The following is a 19,797-nucleotide window of genomic DNA, read 5'->3' as shown; positions in this document are numbered from 1 at the left end:
CATGAGTAGTTTGTGCCATTCTCATTTCTGAGAACCCAACTAAGCTTTGTAATATACCCTCTTTACAGAAAACATGCAAACCAGCAGCATACATGTATACCCACACAATCATACACAGATTTGTGCTCTGAGGATCCGACGGAACCCCTCTATTGTTAGTCTGCAGACCCCAAGTAAAAAACCCCTGGTTCTAAACCATACTGCTATTTGAAAGATGAGAGCATACAGGTATTGAAAAAGTCAATTACTTCCCAGCCAAAGTAGTTAAAATATGCTCAATCTAGCCTTACACCACACAGTAACCGCCCTTAAAATGAAGTAGTACAGACTGTACATAAATGTATGCCTATCATTCAAGAATTTTCTCAGTGCCTGTAATATCTCAGGTACCAATACTGCCTTTAGTCCTGGGTCCTGCACTTTAGAAGGCTCTGTGTATCACAAACCCAAAATACAAAGGCAGTAAGTGTTTTTCTTCTTCATTTCAGACCTCTAGGAAAGTTTTTTGAAGAGAATTTAGCTAAAGGAACAGGTGGGTTATCACAAGCCAAGCTGCCCCAGACCTGTGCCCTGCAGGTCAGTGTAGATCTGTGTAGCAGACCTATGCTCAGGCTCCCTAGGGCAGCTGGCAAAGGACAAGGCTTCTGCAAGGCCACTGGTGGCCATGGAGGCCGGGCCATGGGGGTGGTGACTGGATTTATAGCTTTAAAAAATTTTTTTAATGATAGTTGGGGAGGACATGTAATAATATTTTATACATGTATACAATGTGTAATGCTCAAATCAGGGTAAATGGGCTATCCATCCCCTCAAACATTTATCTTTTCTTTGGATTTACAGCTTTTAATAGTTTAGATACAGGTTTTCTCAGCATATTGACAGTTTTGGTCAGATAATTCTTTGCTTGGGAGGTGAGGAGTGTAGCAGCCCTGGCCTCCAACCACCAGATGCCAGTAGCATCCTCCTCAGTTGTGACAGCCAAAAAAATGTCTCCGGTTATTTCTGAATGTCCCCGGCGGGTGCTGAGAACCACTGGTTTAAACAGATGGTATATGGCCCCGTATTGATAAGCCTGTTCTGACTGGGTTCCCACAAACACATTAGGGGTGGGCCGGCAAGCACATGACTTCGCTGAATTTAGACAGGGAGTTTTACACCACAGCTCTCCCACTTGCCACGGACCTACCTCCAGGATGGAACTTTCTTCAGTTTCAGGTCAACCTAAGCTTCACAGGCCCCCTTCATATAGCAGGGTTCAGAGCACCTGTCAGGTAGGACTGCTGTGAGGATCCCATGAGGTGGTGCCTGGAAACTACCAGCTGCTTAATAAATGCTAGTTTTCTTTTTTCTTTTCATTAAAAAAGAACAATGAACTGAACAGTTCCAAGACCTATGCCATAGTAAGTGTTTAGCAGATGACTGTTAGGATAGGATTCCAGCCATCAAGGAGCTATTTAATAATGAGGGACACTGGAAAGGAAAACAAATGACTTTCTAAATCTAAATGCTTCAATCATCAGCTCTTTGCATGTTTTAACTTTCCAAACCATTTCCCTATGCCTTAAGACTCATCCAGCTGAACCCCACTCTTCAGCCTATTTGTCCCCAGTATTTTCTCTTCTTCCAAGTTTTGGTGTAAAACTGTTTAGTCACATGTATACCCTAGTATGAATATTGTCTTTTAAATCAATCACCTCTGAAGGCTACAATAAATTAATTCCACTGATACACCACTGTGTAACATGACATGAGGGCTCCCCTTTCTTCCTGAAAGAACTATCTTTAAATTTAATTTAGGTGCTACACAGGATAAAAATGAGTGTCAATACCACAGTCACAGAACTCTTATACTCCAAAAGTAAATATGATTCATCTGACATGCATGGTTCATCAGATGTTGCTTTGAATGGCTTCTGGCTATTTCCAAAAACCTAATCTACCTTGAAGGGTAAAGATTTTCCACCGCTGGGGATAAAAGGATACACTGTGAGACTCTGAAAGCAATTTAAAAAGGAAAGGGTGTTTCAAAATGTTTTCCAGAATGACAGCATAGATGAAATGTATACACTGTCCCTAAAGTGCAAAGTACATTTCATTGTGTAAGTTTCTGGTCATGTTCCTTCACAGTCACATTTTTTAAGCAGGGTACCAAGCTTCCTTATTATACATGTATAATGGAGGGCAAAACTGAAGAATTAGAGGTAATTAGCTCTATGGACAAACTTAAGACTTATTAATAAAATGTTATGGCTGGGCGCGGTGGCTCACGCCTATAATCCCAGCACTTTGGGAGGCCGAGGCGGGCGGATCATGATGTCAGGAGATTGAGACCATCTTGGCCAACACAGTGAAACCCCATTTCTACTAACAATACAAAAAATTAGCTAAGTGTGGTGGTGCATGCCTGTAATCCCAGCTACTCGGGAGGCTGAGGCAGGAGAATAGCTTGAACCCGGGAGTCGCAGGTTGCAGTGAGCCGAGATAGCACCATTGCAGTCCAGCCTGGCGACAGTGCAAGACTCCAACCCAAAAATAAAAGCGTTACATTGGTTCTTTTATAATGTCCATCAATTACATCATCCAACATCTCCATTTCAACAGGCATGGTGACGCTGCAGAAAAGATACGACTACATGCTTACCTCCCAGGATAATATCTTTATTTTATTTTTTTTTTTGAGACAGAGTCTCTCTCTGTCACCCAGGCTGGAGTGCAGTGGCGCCATCTCAGCTCACTGCAAGCTCCGGCTCCCGGGTTCATGCCATTCTCCTGCCTCAGCCTCCCGAGTAGCTGGGACTACAGGCGCCCACCATCACACCCGGCTAATTTTTTGTATTTTTAGTAGAGAGGGGGTTTCACTGTGTTAGCAAGGATGGTCTCGATCTCCTGACGTCGTGATCCACCTGCTTCGGCCTTCCAAAGTGCTGGGATTACAAGCGTGAGCCACCACACCCGACCAATATCTTTATCTATCCACTGAATATCATATATATCCCAGAACAATAGACCCACATCCCACCCTCTCCAAACAAAGCATCATTTGGTTCCACAAAGGCCTTGCCAATGGCACCAAGTTTGCTATACTTGCTAATGGTAAACTTCTGCATAAGAGGTGCCAGAATCAACACATCATAAATATGTACATTTCATTTTTGGAGGCTTGTATTTTTTTTTTTTTTTTTTTTTTGAGACGGAGTCTCACTCCCTCACCTAGGCTGGAGTGCGGTGGCACGATCTCGGCTCACTGCAACCTCCACCTTCCAGATTCAAGCAATTCTCCTGCTTCAGCCTCCCGAGTAGCTAGGATTACAGGTGCCCACCCCCACGCCTGGCTAATTTTTGTATTTTTAGTAGAAACGGGGTTTCGCCATGTTGTCTAGGCTGGTCTCAAACTCCTGACCTCAGGTGATCCTCCGGCCTTGGCCTCCCAAAGTACTGGAATTACAGGCTTGAGCCACTGTGTCTGGACTCATTTTTGGTTTTTTTTTTTAGTAGAGATGCGGTTTTACTCTGTTGGCCAGGCTGGTCTTGAACTCCTGACCTCATGTGATCCACCCACCTCAGCCTCCCAAAGTGCTGGGATTACAAGCATGAGCCACTGCACCCGGCAGAGGCTTGTATTTTTCTAAACATAACAAATTCAAAGGAACATTAATGAAGTCAAAGCTACAGCAGTCACTTTCAAGACATCAGAGTACCAGGCCACTATGCCTATAACTCTGCAGTGTGCCACAATGAAACCAAGACAGTGTCCCAATTCTGATCAAAAGGTGACTCCTGCTGCATAAACAATTCACCAACCTTACATATGGCATCAATCATTGTTTAATGACTCCTGTGGGGGGAGAGCAGGCTCTTCCATAATTACTAGAAGCAGTATAACTCAATAAGAAACAAACAAAAATCACCAATTCATCAGCTTACTTAGCTGATGTCATAGAAGCGGCAGGAGGATTCCTTACCCCCCATGCCACAGACTTGTTTTTCAAACACCTCCAATTTCTTGCCTTTAGCTCTCAAGGATGCAGTCCCCCAGCTTCCCAGAGGGAAGTATGCTAGATCGGTAAGCATGAATTCACTACTTCCCTACTCTTTCCTTTGGAAGTGCCTGAAGTGTCTCTCCTTGTCTCAGTTAAACAGAACATGGTGACCGTGAGGCAGAGTTCCCAGTGCCAGGCAGCTCCAGGCACCCTGTGCCTGTGTTCTGCAGAGGAGTCTTTCCCAATGTCAATCAAAACACAGCTCAAGTTTCATGCCCTGCTTTATTAAATTCTGCATGGTGCCCACCAGGACCACAACGGAATCTTCAGAAATGTAAGGAGAGGGACCTCCCTTTCCTGGCTCTGGGAGGACAGTTGGGTAAAGGGAAAGGCTGTGGCCATACCAACGGCACTGCTGCAATCAATGCCACCAATCACTCAGATTTAGGCTATTTTTAAGTAGTTCTGCAAAACAAATGCCAAGTAAGGCTGCACCAGTGTGTTATCACAAGCTGACTTGCATACTAAGCTACTTCAACAAGAGAGAAGGACTTCCAAGAGCAACAGCAAGTCAGCGAAACAGCACTTGAAAGTCAGAAAACAAGGCCTGTTTCACTCACTGATCTGCTCAACAGCAGTGTCTATTCTGAGAGCTGGGGATCAAGCAGTGAATTTGGCTGACAAGGTACCTGCCCTTGTAGTGGTTATATTCTAATGTGGGGACACAGACAACAACAACAACATATGTTAGGGTGGGACAACTATTATAAAGGAAATAAAAGAGGGTGCGCTGCTGCCTGAAGAGAGGGAGGAAGAGCAGGAAGAGCCACTTTAAGGAAATAAAAGCGTTTTAGAGCCCAGAACAGGAAAATACATGACAGATTTTTTTTTTTTAGCAACAAAGCTCCAAGAAGGCTCATATCTGAAAAAAGAAATAGAGCATAACATGGAGGGACAGAGCATGAGAACCTGGCTAACATGTTCACGTAACTATGCCAGGATATAGATAGGGTTTACTTTCTCATAAGACACTGCTGTTCTTTCTTTAGTCATTTTGCCAACCTTCAAACGACTTTAGAAACAAAGCAAGAGTGAAAATGAGACAACTCAGATACTGTCATTAAACATTCAGGAACATGCAGAAATTTTGGCAGTCACAAGTCTGAACAAAAATCTCCAGTTGTAATCTAAAAATTACTTCCTAAGAGTTTCTTTCTGATCATTAGTGAAGATAGGTGTAACTAAAAGCATCTTTAAAAATATTGCCGTAACTAGACATCCTGTTAAACCCAGAGGATGTCACATGTGTTATCCCCACTCTCAAAACCCACTGTTTGGGTTGAACTATATCCTCCAAAAAAGAAACGCTGAAGTCCTAACCTCTAGTAGCTCAGAATGTGACCTTATTTGGAAAGGGGATCTTTACAGAGGTATTCAAGTTAAAACGAGGTCATCAGGGCTGGCCCTAATCCAGTAGGACTGATGTCCTTATAAAAAGACCCCGTCTCTACTAAAAATACAAAAAAAAAAAAAAAAAAAAAATTAGCCAGGCGTGATGGCTGGAGCCTGTAGTCCCAGCTACTTGGGAGGCTGAGGCAGGAGAATGGCGTGAGCCCGGGAGGCGGAGCTTGCAGTGAGCCGAGATCGCGCCACTGCACTCCAGCCTGGGTGACAGAGCAAAACTCCGTCTCAAAAAAGAAAAAAAAAAAAGAGGAAATCTGGACAGAGAGACAGACATGCACACAGAAGAACGCCATGTGAATATAAAGGCAGAGATTGGGGTGATGCATCTGCAAGCCAAGGAATGCCAAAGGCTGCCAGCAACCCACCAGCAGCTAGGAGAGGACGCTAATAAAAATAAGCATCCAAGAATGAGAAAGTACTCTTGGAAATTAACACACAATTGTAAAATTAAGACATTCTGTAGAAGGGTCAGAGAATAAATACCAGCCTGGGAAACACAGCAAGACCCTGTCTCTACAAAAATTAAAAAATAGCCAGGCACGGTGGGTCTCACCTGTAATCTCAGCACTTCAGGAGGCTGAGGTGGGAGGATCGCTTAAGGCTGGAAGTTCAAGACCAACTTGGGCAACATGAGACCCTATCTCTGTTTTGTTTTGTTTTCTTTTCTTTTAAAAAGAAGAGGAGGAGGAGGAGGAGAAAGAGGAGAAGGAGGACGAGGGGGAAGAGGGGAAGGAGGAGGAAGAGGAGGAGGAGAAGGAGGAGGAGGAGAAGGAGAAAATGTAGAAAGCAAATCTCCCAGTAAATCCAACAAGGATAAAGGAATGGGCAAAAGGAGGAAAAAGATGAATATCAGAGTATCAATCCAAAATGGCCCCAATATCTGACTTGTAGACTTTTTAAAGTACAGAAACAGGAGAGAAAAAAAAGGTAGGGGAAGGCAGGGGTTGGATATTATCAAATAAATCATACAAGAAATTTCCTGGCGTCAGAAACATGATTTTCCAAATTGAAAGTTCCCACCAGGTGCCCAGCTCAAAGGATAAAGAAACACCTGCACTGTTGTGGGCTCCACCTATGGCAGTCACGACAGAAACATGCTAATAGACAATGTTAAAGGCTACGCAAAGGATTCCAAAATCACCATATGGGCACGACTACACAAAGCAGGATACACACCATGCCCTCCATCAGATGTACGGCACCTAGTGCCAGCCACTTCCCCAACATTATGAGTGTACACAGCTACAGATGATTCTACCTGTGGGGAGGGGCCTCACCAGGACTGATAAATACCCACTACAGTCTCTGGGTGTTTTTATGCCCTCTGGCCTGCGGAGACTCTGGTGAAATAGAGCCTGCTAGCCAGGTCTAAGTAACGAAACAAGGCCAGGGGTAAGGATTCACTGTGAAGCCAGGTAAGGTGGGTACTTCCTGTGTTCCCTCCTAAGAGACTGTGTCTCGTCCAAAAACTGAGATGGCAAATCCCAAACCAAGGTGCTTCATCAAGAGATGGTAATGAGATACTTTAAAAAGAGACAAAGAAAGGTGCTAAAAAAAAAAATGGGTAGGGGGGAAAGGATAGGAAAACGGGGAAAAAGAGAGGGGAGAGGGAGGGAGAGAGAAAGAGAAATTAAAAAGACTTGAGACTTCTCAAAAAAAGTAACTTCTCAAAAGTAACAATTCTAAAGGAAAACTATTTCCATTCTAGCATTCTATAGCTAGCCTATCAGTTGGGTAGGAGGCTCAAATAAAGACATTTTCAGACACATAAGCTCTCAAAGAATTTCCTCCCTGTAAACCCTTTCTCAAAAAGCTGCTAGAGGATATGCTCCATCAAAATGAGGAGGCATGCCAAGACAGAAGACAATGCATAATCCAGGACTCAGAATCCAACACAGGAAATTACTGGGATTCAGGGTGAGTGAGGTGTTGACTGCAGAGTTCTGTAGTCCTATCAGAAACTGGGGGCCTGAATTTGTGACTGGTACTAAGACATGTAACCCAATAAAATAATTGTTGACTCCAGAGAAAAGAAAAATTTGAACTGGCGAAGAAATAAAATCACTGCATATGCTTAGCTGTAAGCAATATTTAGCCATGAAAATATAAACAATGAATATTAACAAAATTAGAAAATGGTATCAAGAGCTTAGTATAAAGAAATGTGCGTGTGAGAGGAGGGTTATGTAAGAGATGAACCTTCATCTTGCAGCGTAGGAAATCAATAGAGAAGGTCTAAAATGAAAAAAACAAGCTACAGTAGTGTATGCATACAAGCATGGAATCAAATCCCACAAGCAACAGAAAAGAAATGAAAGGGGCTTTTGCTAGGGAGCAGTAATCAGCTGTGAGAAAGAGAACTGGGGTTTTTCATTATGAACCTCACAGTACTATGTACTTAAATGTTTAAATTACATATAAAAATAATATACTTAAGATTTTAAAAGATAAATAGAACTATTATGTGATATAGCCTAATGAATAAGAATCATATTTACAGAAATGAAAACTACTTAAGGGAAGGAAAATATGAACACCAAGCAAATATAAGCATTGTAAGGCTTTTTTGTTTTGCTTTTAATTAGGAGAAGTTCCTTTCCAACCCTCAGGATCAGCATCTATGGTCCATACGACATGTAGGTATGTTTCATTAGTAAGACAAAACAAACAAATCAGGAAATTTAAATACAACAAAGTTATCTAGTTAATTCACTTGGGACAGGGAGATGTCCTAAAACAAAAGTCCTATTTCTTGACTGTCATGAAGATACCACACTTACAGGGGGAAGGTCCATTTCCATTTGATGACAAGGATAGCACTGAAAGACTCAGCCAGCATTTAAAAGGATGACCTTCAAAAGACCAAAAAAAAGAAAAAAAAAAGCCACCGTAACAATATAGGTATACCAGTACCTACGTTTTTCAACTGGCAGAGAATAACATTTCATGTAGTTTTATAAGCTAAGAAAATTGGTGTCCATTCTATGAAAATCAATTATTCAAGCTTATAGAAAAATGTTAGAGGCCTTATGAACTAATCAGCAAATTTTTTTATTTTAGTTAAACGCTCACCTGCAATATACTAGGTATACACAACTGTGCTTTCTAGACGTCCCATTCTAAATACAAAGATAAAGTCCCTCCTACAGGCCCACACATTAACAAAATTCATGCAGCCATAGATGAAATGATGGAAAAATCTTAAGGATTACATTTATAAACACATGTTGTGCATGAGATTTGTATACAAGATTTCTAACTTTGGCACTATGAGAATAAAGAAATTTCTTTCTTTCTGGGTCAAGAAAGAAATTCTAAGCAACACATTAAACAATGTTTTTCTTTGAGATAAAAATAAGCTTTCAACTAAACATTAAATTCTCACATTAAAAATATAAGCCCAGAGCTAACTCCAAGACAGTTCCTCAGACTTTCCACACTCGCTCAAGCAGTACTCCCTTCTAAGTCCCTCCCTGTCCCTGATTCATAAAACCTTGCTTTACGCAGAAGCAGACCTACTTGATTCCTCTATGACACTATCATCAGCTACTTCGGGACAAGAGGAATGTTCATTCATTAACCTTTCGCCCTTTGTCCTATGACTCTCTCAACACTGGCTTCTCTGGCCTAGTAAGACCTAGAGGTGGATGCGGGCTCCAGTTTAACATACGACCGCATTTAATCCTCAGAACCAGCCTGTCAAGTAGGTATTGTTATCTCCCTATTACAAAAGAGACAACTGAGTAAATGATACATCAAAAGTATATTCATGAATTTGGGAATTCCCAAAAGTCTATGAATATATTTCTATTTAATGAAAGGTTCTTCATCAGACCTGATGTAGCATTCATTTATTCAATTACACTAAGTAAAACACCACTAAAACTCCATTAGCGGGGAGCTCATCTGCAGATGTAGTTACCAAGTGAGTCAAACGACACAGTGAAGAAAGCACTAGTTCAAAAGACAGATCTGCTCAAAAAGAATTCAGATACTCAACTGTATTAGGGGTTTCCACTGGCTACCAACAATGTGATGGGACCTGGATTTCTGAACTGTTGCAGGAAGTCAGGGACCCTGAACAGAGGGACCAGCTGGAGCCGAGGCCGAAGAACATAAATTGTGAAGATTTCATGGACACTTATCAGTTCCCAAAATTAATACTTTTATAACTTCTTACGCCTGTCTTTATTGCAGTCTCTGAACATAAATTGTGAAGATTTCATGGACATTTATCACTTCCCTAATAATACTCTTATAATTTCTTATGTCTGTTTTTACTTTAATCTCTTAATCATGTTATCTTCGTAAGCTGAGAATGTACGTCACCTCAGCACCACTATTGTACAAACTGATTGTAAAACGTGTGTTTGAACAATATGAAATCACTGTACCCTGAAAAGAACAGAATAACAGCAATTTTCAGGGAACAATGGAAGATAACCATAAGGTCTGACTGCCTGCAGGGCTGGGCAGAATAGAGCCATATTTTTCTTCTTGCAGAGAGCCTATAAACGAACGTGTAAGGAGGAGAGATATTGCTGAATTCTTTTCCCAGCAAGGAATATTAATAATTGATACCATGTGGAAGGAATGCATTCCTTGGGGCAGGTCTATTAACGGCCGCTCTGGGATTGTCTGTCTTATGTAGCTGAGATAAGGACTGAAATACGCCCTGGTCTCCTGCAGTACCCTCAGGCTTACTAGGATTGGGAAATTCCAGCCTGGTAAATTCTAGTCAGACTGGTTCTCTGCTCTTGAACCCTGTTTCCTGTTAAGATGTTTATCAAGACAATATGTGCACAGCGGGACATAGACCCTCATCAGTAGTTCTAATTTTGCCTTTGCCTTGTGATCTTATTGCCCTTTGAAGCATGGGATCCTTGTGACCTACTCCCTGTTCATACACCCCCTCCCCTTTTAAAATCCCTAATAAAAACTTGCCGGTTTGGGGCTCGGGGTCGTCATTATGGTCCTACCAATATGTGATGTCACCCCCGGAGGCCCAGCTGTGAAATTCCTCTCTTTGTACTCTTTCTCTTTATTTCTCAGACCAGCCAACACTTAGGGAAAACAGAAAGAACCTACGTTAAAATATTGGGGGCTGGTTCCCCCGATACTGAACAGAGTAAAAGACTAGAAGCTCTATTCAACTCTGAAACTGTTTAACTTAAGGATCCTTCTACACACAGTCCATTGCCATGTAACCCAGGAGTCACAGTGTATACTTACTCAAATCAGGAACTGTCAAAATTATGAGGGAAAATCCTCGAAGAAGGCACCATGTTGGATCCTGACATACCATGTCTCACATAGTCCCACTGAGCCCATTTCCTCCTCCCCAACACGTTTAGTCACCTTCCTATCAGGATGAGCCCGAGAGCAATATTTAGGTTGTTTTAGGGATCATGTTGCATGAGAAATACAGCTTAAACATTCAATCCAGTCTTAGCCCAGTGATATGCTCATGCTGTGAAACACAGGCCAAAGAACATCAGGTTCACCTTGCCCAACTCATTCCAAAGTGCACCAAGTAGGCATGGTAGGGCCACATCACCTCCCCGTCTTCCTGGCTGGTATTTCTCTCCTTGACACAATTGCCTTTGAAAACATAAATAACCCAGAGAAACACACAGCTCCTATAAAGTAGGTGCTATCTCTCTGTTACCAATTTACAGATGCTGACATCTATAAAGAAAAGCTTCAGCCAGGTGCAGTGGCTCATACCTGTAATCCCAGCACTTTGGGAGGCTGAGGCCAGTGGATCACTTGAGGTCAGGAGTTTGAGACCAGCCTGGCCAACATGGTGAAACCCCGTCTCTACTAAAAATACAAAAATTAGCAGCGTTTGGTGGCAGGTGCCTGTAATCCCAGCTACTAGGGAAGCCGAGGCAGGAGAATCGTTTACACCCAGGAGGCAGAGGCTGCAGTGAGCCAAGATCGTGCATGACTGCACTCCTGTCTAGGTGACAAAGCAAGACTCCGTCTCAAAAAAAAAAAAAAAAAAGAAGAAGAAAAGAAAAGCATCTCAGCAGGACACAGTGGCTCATGCCTGTAACCCCCTCAGCACTTTGGGAGGCTGAGGTGGGAGGATCGCTTGAGCCCAGAAGTTTCAGATCTTCCTCAGCTGATATAGCAAGACCTTTATGTCTATTAAAACTAAAATTAGCCGGGGATGGTGGCACATGCCTGTGGTCCCAGCTACTCAGAAGGCACAAGCAGGAGGATTGCTTGATCCCAGCAGGTCCAGGCTGCAGTGAGCTGAGATCGTGCCACTGTACTCCAGCCTGGACAACAGAGCAAGACCCTATGTTAAACACACACACACACACACACACACACACACACACACACACACACACACACACACACACACACACACACACACACACACACACACACACACACACACACACACACACACACACACACACACACACACACACACACACACACACACACACACACACACACCCCCCTTATCCAGTTCTACCTAACAAAAGTAACAATGGCCAGGTGTGGTGGCCCAACCCGGCAATCCCAGCACTTTGGGAGGTGGAAACGGGAAGACTGCTTGGGCCCAGAACTTTGAGACCAACCTGGGCAACACAGCAAGACCTCATCTCTAAAAATAACAATTAACAACAATAATCATAATGAAGCAAAAACAAAACGCTAAAATTGATTTAGGGATGATAAAGCAATGCACAGGAACTGTCAGAGTCCTTAGGCAGTGGGGCAGCATAGGAACAAGGCAATGTGGGGAGGCAGGTCATCGCTGCCACATGGCTGTGGCCTCTGGCAAATCTCTTTCAGCTTCAGGGTTCTCACCTAGAAAACAGCATTATTATCTGTACGTTGTACAGTTGTTGTGACTCTTAAGAGAGATACTTTACGTAAAAAACTTAGCAAAATGCCTAAAGAAGTTGTTCAATAAGGTAACTGTAATAATGATAATCTTTTACAAATATTAAACACCTCCTCGAAATACCTAGTGTTCCTAAGTAGAAGGCATCAGCACCACTTTACAACAGACTAAGAATGTCAGTGGATAGACTAGATTAAGACCCCAAAATGCCAAATTTCTATATTTCAAATAATGCTACCTAGGTAAGTTATTTTTAACAGCTAAGCCAGTTAGAAAATCCTGCAACAGAAGATCAGTCCTTTCTTATAAAGCATTTGTTGACCAGGCACAGTGGCTCACGCCTGTAATCCCAGGACAGCTGGCAGATCACTTGAGCCCAGGAGTTCAAGACCAGCCTGGGCAACATAGCGAAGCCTGGTCTCTACAAAAAAATACAAAAATTAGCCAAGCATGGGCCGGGCGCGGTGGCTCACGCTGTAATCCCAGCACTTTGGGAGGCCGAGGCAGGCAGATCACAAGATCAGGAGATCGAGACCATCCTGGCTAACACGGTGAAACCCCATCTCTACTAAAAATACAAAAAATTAGCCAGGCATGGTGGTGGGAGCCTGTAGTCCCAGCTACTTGGGAGGCTGAGGCAGGAGAAGGGCATGAACTCGGGAGGCGGAGCTTGCAGTGAGCCGAGATCGCACCACCATACTCCAGCCTGGGCGACAGAGCGAGATTCCATCTCAAAAAAAAAAAAAAAAAAGTAGCCAAGCATGGTGGCGCAGCCCTGTAGTCCCAGCTACTGGGGAGGCTGAGGTAGGAGGATTGCTTGGGCTGGGGAGGTCAAGGCTGCAGTGAGCTGTGATAGCCCCACTGCACTCCAGCCTGAGTGACAAAGTGAGACCTTGTCTCTTTAAAAAAAAAAAAAAAAAAAAAGTATTTGTTTAACACTTTAAATAATAAAAACAGAAAGCTTTATCTCTCTCTCTTAAGTAGTATTTCTCTAAGTAACTCTTATTCTCGAATAGTTTATATGTAAAGTGACATTACGGCTATAATGTCAAATAGGTACCTATTTAGTTATTTATTTACATTTATTTATTTTTTTGTGAGACAGAGTCTTGCTCTGTCGCCCAGAGCTGTAGTGCAGCGGTGCTATCTTGGCTCACTGCAAGCTTCGTCTCCCAGGTTCATGCCATTCTCCTGCCTCAGCCTCCAGAGCAGCTGGGACTACAGGTGCCCGCCACCACGCCTGGCTAATTTTTTGTATTTTTAGTAGAGACGGGGTTTCACGGTGTTAGCCAGTATGGTCTCGATGTCCTCACCTCGTGATCCGCCCGCCTGGGCCTCCCAAAGTGCTGGGATTACAGGCGTGAGCCACCACACCCATCCAGGTACCTATTATTAATTTTAAAAAATACTGTTAAAAAAGAGTTTAAAGAAATGTAATATGTGGACAGACATCTCAGAGTGTTTACAAAGAAAAAAATAACACAGCCTCCTAAAACAAACAAAAGATATATTATATCCCCTATGATGCTGCAACTAAGCCCTAATATTCCTTAACTTATGTTGGCTCATAAGAAAAGCACATTGTTTTACAAAGACCACAAGTTTATCGACTCAACTGTCAGGAAAAATATCCATAACAATTCAAGCAGCTCCAAATCAGAGCTTCTAATTCATATTAACGATGAGATGGTTTTGCTGGCACATACCGGAGAGCAATTCAAAATCATATAATCAAATGATCAGATGACCTTATACTGAATAAATTATTTCCAAATACTTTTTAAGAGCTGTTTGCATTCTGGACACCTCCCTTTCAGAATAAGTTTAAAGCCATGTCTCCAGTGCTGCTGGACATATCTATCTTGCCAGGAACCATAAATGTCATATCATAATGCACTGAATAGATGAGGACAATCTTGGTCAGCACACAATTCTACTGTTTAGTCAGCGGTATACAAAGTCTTCTAGGCAAACTGCAATCCCATACTAACCAATGAACTTTTTGTTTATAATTATGATTCCTTTTATAAAAAGAGACCATCTTATTTTAAATTTAAAAACGGATGCTTAGGCTGGGCATAGTGGCTCACTTGAGTCCGGGAGTTCGAGACCAGCCTGGGCAACATGATACCTTGTCCTACAGAAAAGTACAAAAATTAGCTGGGCACGGTGGTGCCTGCCTGTGGTCCCAGCTACTCGGGAGTCTGAGGTGGGAGGATTGCTTGAGCCCTAGAAGCAGAGGTTGCAGTGAGCCGAGATTGCACCACTGCACTCCAGCCTGGGTGACCAAGTGAGACCTTGTCTCAAATAAAATAGAAGTTTAAATAAATATTCTAAGATCACTTATCCCTTTATTTCAGAAATAGGTAAATGCAGAAATTCAATCTGTCACTAACAAAGTTACTTTGTACCATATATCTATTTTTTGGGCAGTAAAATTACCAGTTCTAACTTTAAAGTTTCTGAAGGATGCTTTCCCCATCTTTAGCTCCTCCCTTCATCTAATACAGCTTAGTCATAACCACCAAAGCCAAATAATTTTTAAACCTAGATCCTTCCTTCCTTCCCTCCTTCCCACTTACTCATGTATTTATTTATTCAGACTCAGGGTTCTACTGTGTCATCCAGCAGTGCCGTGAACATGGCTCACTGCAGCCCCAACTCCTTGGCTGAAGCCATCCTCTGACCTTAGCCTCCTGAGCAGCTGGGATCACACAGGTGCCCGCACTACCACAGCTGGTTTTTTTTTTTTTTTTTTTTTTTTTGGAGAGACAGGGTCTTGCCATGTTGGCCAGGCTGGTCTCGAACTCCAGGGCTCAGGCCTCATACCCACTTTAAAATCAACAGATCTGTCCGGGTGCAGTGGCTCACGCCTGTAATCCCAGCACTTTAGGAGGCCAAAGCAGGAGGCTCACTTGACCCCAGGAGTCTGAGACTAGCCTGGGCAACACAGGGAGACTTCTCTCTTTCAAAAGAATTGTTTCGGCCAGGTGCGGTGGCTCACGCCTGTAATCCCAGCACTTTGGGAGGCCAAGGCGGGCGGATCACGAGGTCAGGAGATCAACACTATCCTGGCTAACACAGTGAAACCCTGTCTCTCCTAAAAATACAAAAAATTAGCCAGGTGTGGTGGCACGTGCCTGTAGTCCCAGCTACTCAGGAGGCTGAGGCAGGAGAATTGCTTGAACCTGGGAGGCGGAGGTTGCAGTGAGCCAAGATCGTGACACTGCACTCCAGCCTGGGTGACAAACAAAAAAACACTAGTAAAATTCTAAATTCAAAGATTATAAAAATAGGTACCATTCTTTGTTTGTTTTTTGAGACGGAGTCTCGCTCTGTCACCCAAGCTGGAGTGCAGTGACACGATCTCGGCTCACTGCAACTTCTGCCTCCCAGGTTCAAACGATTCTCCTGCCTCAGCTTCCAGAGTAGCTGGGTCTACAGGCACGCATAACCACACCTGGCTAATTCTTTTGTATTTTTAGTAGAGACAGAGTTTCACCACGTTGGCCAGGCTGGTCTCGAATTCCTGACCTCAGGTGATCCGCCGGCCTCCCAAAGTGCTGGGATTACAGGTGTGAACCACTGCGCCCAGCCTTCTTCCTCATTTCTTGTTAACAGTTTTAACATAAGCTGACAAACCCTGATCACCGAAATACAACATTCAAAGGCTTTAGCAAAAAAAGACTGAATTGCAGTCAGTGAATCAAATTAGTAAAAATGTTTACTTTATCATCATTTTAATCCTGAAGGTGACATTAAGAGTTTTATCTTGTATTAAAACACAGTTTACCTTCTAACAGATTTTTTTTCTTCTCCTTCCATTCTGACTGAGAAGTTGAGCAGAGACAGATGCCCAATCCCAGCTTCCACCAGCTTCCTGCTGAAAATCAAGAGCAAGGTAGCCCACCAAGTGGCCCCGGCAGGATTCTGGCCATTTCCCCACTACACATGGGTTGCCACTGACTGCTTCATTTGGACCCCAGGGTGAGCAACTCCCTCACGCTTGTCTTGAAACACACATGTAATAAGCGTTTAGTGTTAGTAATAGTGTGTTACTAAAATGAAGACTCAAGCTGACAGCAGGAGAGGTGGATTCCAAAAATCACAGTTAATTACCAAAGCCGCTAACCCAAGTTATTCAAATCTCTTATTACCAAGGTATAGCCATAAAACTTACTGCTCCAGGCTATAATACCTTCAAACTCTTCAAGTTTTAAAGACACATTATACATAGGATTCTGCCAACTGGAGGCTGTCTACCAACTTGTGAGTTGTTTCATCATGAAGGAGGCAAATGGTAGGTCACAAGACTCTGGGTCTCATTGAGAAGTGTAAAAACTTACCAAGCAGTGAAGGGTATTGGAGAGAGAAAAACAGGATTTTAAAATGAAGATTCCAAACCACTGCCTACCAATCTGGCACGGCAAGTAGGGCAAATACACACTCAATGACAGTCACTGGGGTCAGAGTAAAAAGAAATGGATTTAAATTAAAGATGGAAAGACTTAAATCAGGCTTAAAGAAAAACCTCTTGATTTAAATTGCTAAGCACCTATGGGAGACAACCAAATCTACCTGTTACCACTCATCTATCAACTAACAAGACAAAGCCTCCAGCTAAGCGTTACTGTGCTGATATATATTAGGAAATAAGTACCCAAGGCATAGAAAAATAGCTGACACAGAGAACCAAGCCATAATGTAATATTAATAAAGTAAACATTTGACCCTTTACCACCTCTAACACGTGGCACCACCAGGAATATTCATCCATGCCTCACCATTCAGGGAATGTAAGTGAGCTCACTCACGAAGTGCCACCGGCTTCCAGGTCACTGGTAAGGACAAACTGCCTGCTGCGTCCACCTTCATTCAACAGACCTCGACCGAATCGCATCCCAAAGCCGGCTATGTGCTTGGAACTTAGGGAGCAGCTATGGAGTTTGGCTTTCAGGAACTCTGGGTCCAGTCCTTAAAACCAAAACTGCAATACAGGGCGATGAGAACTTCTATTGCTACATTCTCCTAGCAATAAAGGCGACAAAGCCCCAGCTGACTCTATTATTTGCTTCTTAACAGTGCTTTACTATAGTGTTCAAGGGTTTTCAAACACTTCATTTCCAGCTTCTCTTAAGCATAATGCGTCCCTATTGACTCTCAACTGTGCCATCAAACGTTAAAACAGAACCTGTCGTTTCATTTCTAGCTTTCTATCTATGGCTACCTCTATCAAAAGTTGGGCATGGAGATACTTCAGTCTGGCCGGGGCGGTTGCTCACGCCTATAATCCCAGCACTTTGGGAGGCCGAGGTGGGGGCGGATCACCTGAGGTCGGCAGTTCGAGACCAGCCTGGCCAACATGGTGAAACCCCCGGTCTCTAATAAAAATACAAAAATTAGCTGGGTGTGGTGGCTCATGCCTGTAATCCCAGCTACTCGGGAGGCTGAGGCACAAGAATCGCTTTAACAGAGGAGGCGGAGATTGCAGTGATCGGAGATCGCGCAACTACACTCCAGCCTGGGCGACAGAGTGAGACTCTGTCTCGAAATAAAAGAGATACTTCAGTCTGACATACCACAATCAACTACAATTTAATTGGAGTGAAGAGCCGATGTTGGACGGCTATCACATGTGGCTTCACACTGTTCTTTTTCTTCTCTGGCTGGGTACGGCATGAGGATGACTGCCCTCCAACAACTGAGGATGCTGCAGGAGGACGAGCCCAGCACCTGTCTCCGTCCCCTGCACTGTGTGGCCGGCTCTGCCGCTTCTCCCCCGCTTCAGCATCACCTGCCACACTTCTTCTCAATCTTAAGCCACTGAGAACGATCAACACCAGACCGTTAAAATATAAACCAGTATGGGCCACTAAATAATTCGTAAATATTTCAAAATGTATTTCAAAACCGACTTTGCATTGTCAAAACATTATAATCTAGCCAGGCCAAGTTTTAATAAACAGTAACACCCAGCATCACTACTGGGTAAAGAACTTCAACAGGGCCTACCTTGACACCAAGTCTAGAGCCTCGTTTTCAATTAAAAAAAAACAGGTAAGCCCCCATATGTGCATTAAAAATTAGTTTGGCCATTTACTAAGTAGTCCTTCAAAGCATTTCCAAGTATTCAGAGTTCCAGTACTTTTCTGAAAGGAAGGGTGATCTTTCTGGTACTGGTTTGCATAATTATGCCTAAAAAAGTCATCTTGAATTTTCAATGAAAAGAGTCTTAAAATGTTCAGGCGAGTGGAGAAAATGGTGATCCGCTGGCGTTAGAAGTTGACAGAGAGGCTCTCAGTACAAACTGTATATGAACATGTTCCTTACAAATTAAGATCTGCACCGGGGGCTGGGGGCTTTGAGAAAACTAACCACATTTGAACCCGGTCCACACAGCTTGAAGGCGGAGGTGCGGGGCAAAGCGCGGCGGGGAAGAAATACCAGCAACTCGGCGGCCCCCGCCTCGCAGCAGATCACGTGCCCGGCGCCCCCTCCCGCAGGGCTGGGGGCGGGATGGAGACGCGGCCTCCCGCGCGCCTTCCGCACTCCCCTCCGCGGCCCAAACCCAGGGGTCGGGGTGGTCTCGGGTAACCATCCCCAGGGCGGCGGCGGAGGAACTGCGCGGGTTCAGAGTCCTCAGCATCCACCACTGACGCCCCGCCGCCCCCGGCTCCCCGCGCGCCCCGCCGGTCCGTCCTGCGGCGGCGGCGGCGGTAGGGGCCGCGTCTACGTGGCGCGGTCGCGGCGAGGCGGGGACTGGGACGCGGGGACCGGGAAGCGGGGACCGGGGCGCGAGGAGGGGACGGCTCAGCCCGCGCCGCCCCGGAGGGTCCCGGCCTCCAGCAAGACAGCCCCGGGCCCGCGCCGCCCCGGAGGGTCCCAACCTCCGGCAGGACAGCCCCGGGCCCGCGCCGAGGGAAGCCCCCAGGCGCAGGCACTCGCCGCCAGCCCCGGAGGGACGCCTGCGAGGAGCCCGGCCCGCGCCCACTTACCTACGGCGGCTCCGCTCCCGGCCAGCGGGCGGCTGAGGACAGGCGGCGGCTGGACTGCGACGGCTAGGACCCGCCGAGGAGGGAAGCCGAGGGGGCGGGGCCGGTCGGGGGCGCGCGCGGGGTCGGAGCGCCCGCAGCCGCCGCTGCCTTGGAAGCCGCCCGGGCCGCAGCTGAGTCGGGCGGCCCTCATGAATGGGACGCGGCGGCTGCGGCGGCCAAGCCGGCAGCTGGCGGGCGGGCAGCGCGCAGGCCCCGCCCCAGCCACGTGACGCGCGCTCCCGGCTGCGCGCCGCGCCCCCGCCGCCGAGCGGCAGTCGTGCGGCTTCTCGCCGCTCCCAGTCCCTGGGCTGCGGGCCTGGGCCCCTGGCCGAGTGAGGGCGGGGCCTCGATTTTCTAGTGCCTCGGGCGACAGGAACCTTACTTTTTTTTTAAAAAAAAGTTTCTTCCGGTCCCCATGGCAACCCTGCGGCAGGTCACGTGGGACTGAGAG

The 19,797-nt window shown here is 45.0% G+C and overlaps 1 protein-coding gene across 1 annotated transcript in view; it reads right to left on the bottom strand.

Moving 5' to 3' along the window:
* Positions 1-19,473, bottom strand: part of LPIN2 (lipin 2) — a 99,136-nt gene extending 79,663 nt beyond the window's left edge. The window contains exon 1 of the mRNA XM_009252272.4: positions 19,308-19,473. The gene's annotated coding sequence lies outside the window, so the exon portion shown is untranslated. The remainder of the gene's footprint in view (positions 1-19,307) is intronic.
* Between the last annotated feature and the right edge of the window lie 324 nt (positions 19,474-19,797).

The sequence above is a fragment of the Pongo abelii genome, chromosome 17 (assembly GCF_028885655.2).
Source record: "Pongo abelii isolate AG06213 chromosome 17, NHGRI_mPonAbe1-v2.0_pri, whole genome shotgun sequence".
Lineage (NCBI taxonomy): Eukaryota > Metazoa > Chordata > Mammalia > Primates > Hominidae > Pongo > Pongo abelii.
Note: the sequence above shows the minus strand (reverse complement) of the source record. Positions and strands in the feature narration are given on the sequence as shown.